Genomic DNA, 11409 nt, shown 5'->3' with positions numbered 1-11409 from the left:
TGAATATCGATTTATTTCATCGTAGTCACTGTGGCGCGAACGGTTTATGCTCGTGGTTATATAAATTTCCTCTTCTATTTGCAAATATAGCATTTTTTCCATCAGACAAAGTAATACGTTTCCAAATGACGTTATTTAATATCGCACAAGAGTATGTTACTTTTTATTTATAACATGCGCTTCCGTGGACTTTGCTCCCCGATACGATAAAGTTCACGATTAATTACGCGGTTTTCGTCTGCAATTGAAACTGAAGTTAACGGACGATTTCGATGACATTAAAAGCATTTTCCGCGCATTAATTTATCTGAACAAAATTAATCCGTTCGAAAATCTAACGGAAGGTCTCATTACCGTAAAAACAAATCGATGGGTCGTGATCATTTCGTTTTGAGTTATAATAAGACTGAAACTATTGGATGGATACCTTTCACGGAACACTTCAATTTTTGATATCTTTCTCGAGGATGTTACGTTTCTTTCAGAAGTATTGCTTCTAAATAAATATCATCGTGAAATATTCTTCCATGACCATCGGATAATGTATCCCTCGAAAGGTCCCAATGGAGGTGTTGTGAAATTCTAATATTTTCCAATTTTCTCTTCTTCCGACATTTATTGAGCCGTGTCGCGTTTCTTGCTGGAGGGATTGCGATACGTGTCGCGCGACGAACACGACACACAGATCCGCCGTCAATTCCCCTGGAATTCGAAACGATATCACGAAATCGTCCTTCACCAGGGGAGTTGACATGATTTCCGCAAGAACGTACGGGACTGCGAAGTGTCCGTCGAATATTGAACAGTCGGTGAATTAATGACGAGCTAACTACTCGCGTGCACCGAAACGTCGGTAACTGCTTTGGCACAGTTTTACACGTAGTTACGATTAAACATAAATTCAGGGAGGACAAGAACGCTAAACGGAGCTCGCCCGGTTACGGATGGCCCCTGCCCTCGAGGACGAACACGAGAATGCCGCGCGAAGATCCCCAGGATGTGTGATAGCGCGTCGAAATCCACGGTGCTCGCTATCGTCGCTATCGTCGACGGTCATTCTGGCATACCGCCAGTTCCTTGAACACTGGGCAAAAATTCAAACATCGCGACGCTCGACGGTGTCGCTGACCCCGTTTGCGTCGCTACAACGTTGTTTGAATTATCGGGCCAGTCCGTGAGTTCCTGCGAATTTTTTGTTTCATACTTTGCATACCGCGAAGGTCGTTAGGGAGGAAAGAGGGATCGAAGACTGTTCCAGGAGGGGAGTGTTCGTGTCTAATTATTTAGAAGCTAGCGTGATGGTAGGAAGGAGTAGAACAAAAATAATTGGGATCGAGCATCGAGTTTCAAGCGTCAAGCTTCAAGCATCGAACATCAAGCGTCGAGTATCAAGCACCAAACTTCAAGCATTACAACTGCCTGGTCGAGACACCAAAAAGAGAGAGTTCTTCTCGAAAGGGCAACTGGTGGTAGATCTGCCAATTAGATTCTTTCACTTGCCATCGACCTTAGAAACTTTCAGTCGTTGCCACGTACGAGCCACTTAAAAATAACCCACGAAGTAATCGTTGGATCGAAATTCCTAGAGCTTAAATAAACTGAATTCCTAATATTATCGTTGTTAGTCAGTCGATGGTACGTAAGATATAGTTGAACTGACCCGAAGAATTAAAAGTAGACCGTCTTAGGCTAGAAGAACCATTTTTTCATTCTTATTCCAACAATCGAATACGAATAATCAACATTGAACAAATGACAGTAGTTCTTAATAAAAATATCAAAGTAATGAGCTTGGTATTTCGTCGAAACAAACGAAGCTAAAGTAACTAACGATTACAATATAGTAAAATATCATACCAAGAAGTTTAAACAAATAAATATATTTATAGTGTGAACAAAAAAATGAGAGTAATTCAGTCTACGTACCATCAGGTTTGAGGTAAATTAATCTCCGTGTGTGGGAGTGCAAACTTCTCGCTTTCGAATCTTCGCAGTGGCATCGATTAAAGTTCGAACAATTAACGCAATTTCGCGTAACAAGATACATTGTTTTGCACGACTTCGGTAGTTCGACAACTGCACGGATTGCTCGCAAAGGGCGGAACGAGAATTACAACGCTCGCGAAATGCAGCTGTGTGCACAAGTAATTGAAAATATTCCGATTATACTCGTATCGACCGGTCAAAAGCCCGATAATTCCTGATTGAAACTTCCTCCTGGCAATTCGGTTATCGTTATAATCGCGCCATCCGGCTCGAAGACGAGAGATTCCTATGTTGATTCAACGCTGGCTCCAACGGGTTTTCCTGTCACGTACGACCTTTCGATTAAGTTAATTATTTTGCAACAGAAGGCCGTTGCCGCGGCCACGCATTGTCAGTAGTGATGGGATCAAGCACCTTACAAGTAGCTTCGAATCCTGACTGGATTCAGAACCAACAGCAATTATTTCGAAAAGAAGAAGCAGTTCCTTTAAGTAGGTACTAAGTGTTTAAGTAACTTTAGAGTAAAGTTCTGGTGAAAGGTTTTATTATTCATTTTGCGTGTTTGTATAACACAGAAAATATTATTTGAATGCCTATAAAATTAATAATGTGGATGATATTGTTAGACGAGAAAAGGCTACGTTCACTAATGATTAAGCTATCACAAAAATAAAAATAGTTATTATTATCCGCCAGATGGCCCCTTATAGCAATTTATAAGCAAACAGTAACTCATTCTAATTGCTCTGCTTGAAACTATCTCAACAGAAGTTATCTTGGTCGTTGGGTCGGTAGAAGACGATCAATTACCTGCATGCTGGAAGTGAATAGGTTTCTTCATCCGGGGATATGTCAAGTATGCAATGTATCTACCTTAATCTACCTGTCGCTTCTCGCCTGCAAATACTTAGCCGTCTTTATCCTATGAACACTACGTCATTAAACCCTTATAAATCTGGCGTGTTAAAATGGTTTTGTGCATTATTGAAACTTAATGCGCTTTCACTTGTTTAAAATCTTTGAGACAACTCTAATAGAAGTAATTTTTACACTCGGACGGTATTAGACCATTCGTTACATCGTCTATTTTTGATTCAAGAATTTTCTTCTTTGTGTAATTTCCCATACCACAAGCATTACTCTACGTAATGATCCATTTTGCGCAATCCCATAGCACAGAGAACAGTCGCTAATCTACAAGATCCCCGCGTGCGCATTGTTGAGGGTTGTGACATGATTCGCAGTGCGCCAGGAATTTTCGAATTCGTTCAACAATCAAAGAGACGATTGCTCCGTCATTCCTGCTTTGTAGTTTGTTGCATCTAGTTGTACCTAATTGAAACGTTGTTATTGACGATGCGCGGGAACTTCACCAGCTCTGAGTCATTAGATTTGCAATCTGTTCGGAAACGGAAGAGAAACTTACGTATCATTACGACACCCACACTCTGGAAATCACGTATAAATCCTATTCTACCAAATCCCAGAGAGATCGATTTATATATATTACGTTCTATCATAAACTACAGTTCATTGAATTTTAAATAATTTTCATTCAAGTTCAAGGAGTAAGGCACTGTCAGGTTGTCGCTAAGCTACTTCCATTATTTCCTGAAATTTCTACTTTAAATTTTAAACAATTAGGTATTTAATAAAGCTTATACTTCATTCAATCAGTTCATTCTGAACATTTCTTTTAATATCTAGAAATATTTAAAGTACTATAGTAATAAATATGCAGGTAATAGCAGTAACAAAACAAGGCAATTAAAAAGTGCAATTACAAAACTAAATTCCTGAACTGATAACTCTACGATCCCTAGATACAACCATCACTATGTTTGTCATCCATCGATACGATTAATGGAACACTGCGGTAGAGTTTGGTCAAACATCTCGGGAACACCTTTAATATCAAGAGTGAAGTCGAGACATCGTTTTACAAATTAGAGTGGAATAATCATAATTCACGGTTTGCTAACAGGGCAGGGAGGGTATCACCCTGCTATAATTTATGTGAGCGATGGGACTAATTGTTGGACTCTTAATGTCCTCGGAAATTGAAACATACGAAATTAATTGCGCTCGTTGATCAGGTCGCTCGTTACGAATTCCACGTGCTGAATAATAATATTACGTTAAATATCCGCGATTCATGTTTTTAGGTATCCACTATTGAATTGTTTTTGACCTGTGAACTATTTTTATAGTGTATCTTATTCTCCAATGATAGTAAACGTCAGGTAGTTATATTATATCATATACTATATTAGGTGTATAAGTCAGTCTGTTTGTTATCACATCACTGATGACAAACATAAATACATATGTGTGTATACAGGGCGTGTCACGCAATTAGGACAGCCCGCACTTCCCGTTTTGTGCAAATAGATGAAAATGTCAGACTAAAAGGTTGAATGATGTAATACGGTCTATCACTTGATCTTTTTAAAAATGCATTGTATTCACAAGTGCAATAGAATTTTTTTAGACAACAGTTTGTGAAACTTAGTGTTCAGACAGAATTTTTAATAGATTCCAAACAAATTGAATTTTCAATATTTCGTGTATTTCGAACATATTCTAGTCTATCGATTAGCAACAAGTAAATACACATAGTCTTAGATATACAGAGCAAAACCAAAGCATGTAAGGGACTGAACGAAACTACACGCGCAAATAGGTGTATGGAACTGTGATACGTGTAACGTCCCTATTGTTTCTATTAGATAATAGATCAATAAACACCATACCGTCATACGCTTTACTCCATGGTACAGACAGCACGGAACCTCCAGGCAATCAACATCAGAGATAGAAACAATTTTATTTGAATAATGGAATTTAAAAAATATATGTATAAACCAATAAATATTTTTTATTTTCATTTGTGAACTGGACTGAAAAGATTTTAACGTAATAATACATATTTTATCTTGTAATTAAAATTCCACTAATTCTTCATTCAACGGTTAAATAGCTGATCGTCTTTTCTTTGTTACTCGAAATTTGTATTTGATAATAATTTCGCCCTCTCTGGCCAAGATACACCCATTATAATTACGTGACCACCGTTCGTTGGTATTCCTGAAATCTCAAACACGTTACGCTGCCATTTCGCGTCTTCTGTTAACGCCACACAATATGACCGTCACGTAATTACACGAGTATTTACTTTGCAGGGGGACTATTTAATTACCATCGTTGTTCTTTTTCAATGTGATCTATCATGTGCATTACATCGAACAGGGAAAACCCATTAAACTAGCCCAAACGCGAAAGAATCACTTTTAACTCAGCTTTAATGAAGGAAATAAATTATGCCATCATTATGATTTTCACGCTATAAAATGTATCCAACGAAATTGCTTTATTATAGAAGCACGTCGCCATGTTTTCTAATTTTTAATAAATATGCAGAACATCGTATTTATACTCAATTAAAATTATTTCTGTAGCCTAAAAGTACTGGAATAAATATTCGAATTTGAAATTTTATTTGGCGTGCTCCAGAGATGCAATTTAATTGAGCAATCCAACAATCAACTCCAATCACACAGTTGATTAATATTGGTCGAAAAGAGGACAGAAAATTGTGGGAATTTCAGGTTGAACTTGAAAAAGTCGAAACGAATAGACGAATCGAAGCAGAAGATCCAAGAGAATCTCTCAATAGTTATCTCTGTTGAATGCAACCAATAAGTCGAGCCAGAATGCAATCGCCTCTTGACGAATGTGTATGGAAATGACGTAAGCAATCAAAGAACTGTACGGAACGGTTGTCGCGGTGAAACTATTTCGCAGAAAAAATCTTTCCCGTTCCTGTGGAACAAAAGCTGCGACTAGAAAACACAATGTTTTCCTCCCTGACTGGTAAAAACTCCCTTGCGAGTCTGTCGAAAATTGTTCGCCAGTCTGAAACCTCGTTCCTCTGTAGGAAATACCCTTTTGTATGAGAATCACGAGACGACAGAAGAAATCACAAAGAGCTTGCTAGCAAGATTGGAGGAACCTTTTGAACTCTAAACTCTTTCGCCACCGTTCGTATTACCATCTTATTTGTTTCGAGATGTTCTTGGTAATACGAATTAGCATCAGGTTTCAAGTTCGAGTACACGAAATGTCACTATTTAGCGTTCAAATTTTAATTAGTTTCATTTGTTTAACAGTTGTTCTGCATCGTTCAAAGGGGAAGACGCACGTGGCGTATTTAGACACGCGTACAGCTGTCTCACTAGAACAGCGTTGCAATCAGCAGAGTCATACATCAAACGCATGCGTGTAATTTATGCATTCCTGTAGTCTGCAGATTACTTCGAATGTGGAAACTGATTGCAGAACTGCGTTAGTAATGTCAGATACGTGCCGATCTTATTCAGAGAACAGACTGAAGGGATTAATACAGTATTATGAACCTCTTTGCATGTAGTCAATACGGTTACACATTATGTATGAAGTGTTGATAACGAACAGCTGAGATAAACCAGGTATGTCCTCTTCGAACATAAGTAATCGAAGATCTAAAATGGAATTATGAATGGAAAGAACAATAACGTGGAATTAAATAAACGTGATAGACCATTCTGATATTGTTCTGTATACATATGTATACTTTGATTACTCGACTAATTTCCGGTTGATGTAGACATTTTCTAACTGGACATTAATTAATGAAGATAAGGTTGGTCTAGTTATTAGAAAATGTTGATTAGAAAAATGCAATTGTAACGATAAACTCACTTCCGTTGCTCTCTATGAATAATGAAATGTACCATACAATTAAAAGTATCATCTAATTGGCTAGAATTAGTTAAAACAGCTAATACTTCATCTTTCAGAAACGAGTTGAACTTCAACATTCCCACTGTTGAAATTTCGATCAGGTTAAAAAATGTTTGCCCATCGTTAATCTAGGATGTCTACGCTAAACCATAATAAACTCGAAACCCTACCGATCCCGCGCATACACCATCACAAAATAATTCCCATTTCCCCGACCAAGTACGACCAAACACTGAAGTTCTTCGAAAAACCTCCCCAAAATAGAGCAAGAAAAATCGCCACGTGTGTCAGCCACGTGTGTCCAACTTGTTAACGAAATCAATCAAAGACGAAAGAACCAAAAAGACGTATCGGAGCTGAGGTGTACGCGTGGCCAGCATACGCCGCGTATGCTTGCCGATGAATGTCGACGTCGAAACGTGGACCGTGGGCCACGATAGGCTAGGATAGGTCGGCGTCTCGAGTACGCGCTCTGCGTTCAAGCGTCGCGACGCGAATACCGCGAGACGGCAGCCAGTATCGTGGAGGCGCGCGTCCCGTTCCGATCGTGCAACCCTCGAATAACGCGAAACATTTCGGTTGGCCGTCGATGCGCGCGAATGATTGCGATTGATCCGTGAAACGCTTCGATCTCTAACGCCCTGGTGAGTCTTCCATCAAAAATTCTCTTTCGCGACAGCCAGCGAAAGAATTACCAACTAGTACTAATAAAAAATTTCTTTAAAATACGCGAGATTCATCGGTGAAAAATGGTGAAAGTCTCTTGGGGACTCAAACTCGCCTAAGTACTGAGGGGGGAGAAGATTACATTATCGATGACTTTAGGGGGCGGCAGACTTAGTTGGCGAAGTTACACTTCGAGGCTAAGTTTAAGACGTTTGCCCTGGAGGATATAGACGAACTAATGGGGTTGAATTTAATTTTTAACTTGGTTGATATTTGGTAGGCAAGTTAGACTTTTTTTTTATGATCCTCGAGGGATCCTGGCGACTTTAATTTGAAAAAGTGTGTCGACGAAGCGGAGTGCAGGTTATATAGTGGCTTGACGGAGTTTTGGAAGTTTGGGGTAGGAATTTTTAGCTATCGTGCCATTTTATGGTGCAATTTGCCTTTGTTACGCCATTTATTATTATAAATCCTCTATAGATACCTTAGATACTTTATCGACATAAATTTCAATGTCTTGATAATACTTACAAGTATCCATCATTGGAAAATTATAGTATTGATCGCTGTCAATGTTTATAATTCGTCATTCTAAAAAGATGTTTGTTTGAGATTGTTTCAATTGCCAGATGGTTTCTAAACTTAACACGCATGATCCTAATATTTATATATTACAAAATTTAAACGTAATAAGTTTTATTAAACAGTTAGCAATACAAGTGAAAAGTTCAGACGTGAAAATCAACATAGTGATCCTAATGATTAAATTAACGAATAGTTATAAACAATTCTAATTGACAAATATCCTTTGTTATTTAATATTAATTAATCAAAATTGATCAAAAAATGCTTTCTATTTATAATATTAAATGTTGCTTGCAAGATAATATACTTTGAAAATAAAAGTAGGATTACGAAACGATCCATGTTCCATTTACAATTCGATCGATTGTTTGTACTAAACGTGCTTCACTGTTTGAAACTCAGTGTTATAAGTGTTCACGTAGCGAGATCGCAAAAGTAACGAATAGGACATCGGATAAACGGCAGCGTTGGATTATTCCTAAAGCAAAGCGCTCGTGAAATTGAAACATGGCGACGAAAAATCGTCAAGCAGCTTTTCACGTCAAGAGAACGAAAAAGAAGCAAACAATAGTGTTTCTTTCTGTCCGAAAGTTATTAGCAACGCAACGAATACTTATTAATATTTTTTAATTTCGCGTTAATAAAATAGCGTTCGAAAAGCTCTGATGATCCTAATCTCGTTTATTAAATCACAGTGAATAGAAATTCGCGAACTTTAGACAAGACTATGTATAACATTGCTTAAAGGAATTTAGAATATTCTCTAAAAGGAACTTTATATGTACGAGAAATATAATATTTGCAATTTTTAGTGGATAGAGATATTTCACAGGTTTGTTCAGACAGAATTGGTGGAATAAAATGGTACTTTTTTTATTTTCTTCAAGAACTGAGAAAAACGTCACATGTGTCGTTCCAGGAATAACCGATCCAATTGCCTCCAGTTTCCGGGGCATTGATTTTACCAAATTGGACATTACAGTACGCGGAATGTTACTCCATTCTTCGATCTGTGGCTTTTCTTACGAAATGCGATGTGAAAAATTAATGCACTCAAGATGACTGCAAATATTTTATAACGTCCACGCAAATATAGTTTATTTAAGTACATTTATTGAATGCAATTTAATAACATTTTTATTTAATATAAACGTTTTTTTCTCTACCTTGGGTCCTACCTTTATTAAACAAAATAGATAGAATATATCGCGTAATCTTTAATTTTCGTCTTCAACACCTCAGAGAATTCTGTGTAATTTATTATAATGACGTCGAAGAATATAAAAGACAATGTTCATGTCAATGTAACGACTCGCAGATAGTCTTGTTTGAAATTCGTTCCCTATCCCTAGTACCTACTTTTTTTTTACAGTCTCTGAACGTCTACGGAAGAGATCTAATTTCCCTTAATTAACTTGTTCAAAACTTCGCCGTTGATCAGATTTGTTAACGTCTTTGCATCGACGTTATCAGAATTTCTCGTTCGCGTCAGTGCGCATCCACGAAGCTCAAAAGGGACGCGAAGCTGTAATTCCGAGCGTTAGAATGTCGCGAGGAGAGTCTTCTCCAAAGTACTTCCGATGATTGTGACTCGCAGACGTAAAAAGTTTCCGGAAGACGCGAACGTCGGTTCAGGCGATGCTATGTTTGCCTTTGTCGTCGAACTGAGCAACATTTCCATCGATCGAAGCAGGAATGGTTCGAGAAGAAATGGAAACCTAATAAAAAAAATATTTATAATATTTATTAAGGGAATGTTGAGTGAGTTACCCTAGATTTTATTAATTAATTTAAACTGTTATCGATTAATTTCTGTTATTATTATTTAATTTGAATATTAATTACATCACAGAGCAGCACATAATCAAAAATGAATTTTTTTTCACGATCTGGAGAACTAGAAAAAAAATTTATGCAATATAGGGTTAGGTAAATACATACAGTACAACACAGAAGTTGTAAACCACATTCTGTTTTTATAAAGATATTATTACTTGCGGTAGATAAAGAATTCTGACCCACTTTTGTAATCTAATATAATGGCAGGTACATCGCTGTAATGTGGAAGCATACTCGTGTCAGTGATTAAATATGAACGATAAATATAAATTGAAATAACGTTAGTTCACATTGCAGATCTTTATCGAACGAGTGACTACATGTTTTTTTCATTTGCGTATAATTATACGAGAAAGAATACTGAAGATTTGAAAAGAATACAAATATACAAGTGTAATGCATGAGTTTATGTGACACAAATTAAAAATGTAAATAATAAATGTTTTTAATTCACACATACCATAATCGATTAAATTCCGACAAGAATGATATTGCAACGAAGATAAATATTGTTTAATTTTGTTCTAACTTTATGAAACGTTAAATGAAGTAATATTCCCCCAAATCTATCATCGGTTGCATAATTTTCCTCGGATTCGCGAAATATATAGCAACTGTTTCAAAACTTTTGATATGCAGAGCACACCATCGTCCATAAATATTAATGCACTTATCAGAAGTAAAATGAATCTAAAAATACGTTATAAAATTATTCAAGGACTCGAAGGAATATTCCCCTATTTGATATTTCGCGCCATAAGGGAAGCATACGTTGAATATTGCAACAGAATCTCTCCAAACAAGTTGAATAAAACCTAGATGTTTTTTTATCGGTATACCTGCCACGAATCACGATTACAATTTCCACTCTTGGTATTCAGGACGTCAGACTTTATGTTGTTATTATTTACGATAATATTTGTTCCCATTTGTATCGCACGTGTTTCGACGAGTCAGAGCCGAGTTTGTTTTATTATCATTGGTCTCTGGACCAATAATAAAAAATTGAAACTTTTATATGTAGAATGAATCATTCCACTTCAAAAATAAATGCAAGTGCATAGTGCTTCCGTAACGTTGCACTTAATAAAAGAATTGTGCCATTAAGTGGGAATTCAATATTTTTTTATATCAATTGTTTATGTCTTCGATTAGAAGAGAGTTACAGTATGCCCCACTTTCCAGAATCACTCTGTATAATGACAGTTATAGTTGCCTGACCGTTAATGTAGTATTTACCGCACGAACGGGCCGATGCGCTTCGACGCAGCGTTAACTCAATTAATTTTCATACAGCCAATTTTCGAGTGGCAGTATTTTTCGAAATTGCCCAGCAAAGAGATCAAACCGATCGTTAAGTTAACATATAAATTTTTTCAAATTTTTTCATTTAGGAGCCTTCTAAAAAACCTGCGTTTGTTTCCAACAATCGCAGAGAAATTGTATTTTTTAATCTGAAATAAATTTGTGAAGAAACAAAACTCGATGCCTGGGAAGTATGGGAAGAGAGAGAGAGAGAGAGAGAGAGAGAGAGAGAGAGAGAGAGAGAGA

General features: G+C 37.0%; 1 protein-coding gene across 2 annotated transcripts in view; it reads left to right on the top strand.

Annotated features, from left to right (window-relative positions):
* Positions 1-7283: 7283 nt before the first annotated feature.
* LOC128896357 (tachykinin-like peptides receptor 99D) overlaps positions 7284-11409 on the top strand; it is an 83749-nt gene continuing 79623 nt past the window's right edge. For both annotated transcript variants that reach the window (XM_054159702.1, XM_054159701.1), the window contains exon 1: positions 7284-7412. The gene's annotated coding sequence lies outside the window, so the exon portion shown is untranslated. The remainder of the gene's footprint in view (positions 7413-11409) is intronic.

The sequence above is a fragment of the Hylaeus anthracinus genome, unplaced genomic scaffold, assembly GCF_026225885.1.
Source record: "Hylaeus anthracinus isolate JK02 unplaced genomic scaffold, UHH_iyHylAnth1.0_haploid 0, whole genome shotgun sequence".
NCBI classification, from domain to species: Eukaryota; Metazoa; Arthropoda; class Insecta; order Hymenoptera; family Colletidae; genus Hylaeus; species Hylaeus anthracinus.
The sequence above is the reverse complement of the archived record's forward strand: the minus strand, read 5'-3'. Positions and strand labels throughout refer to the sequence as shown.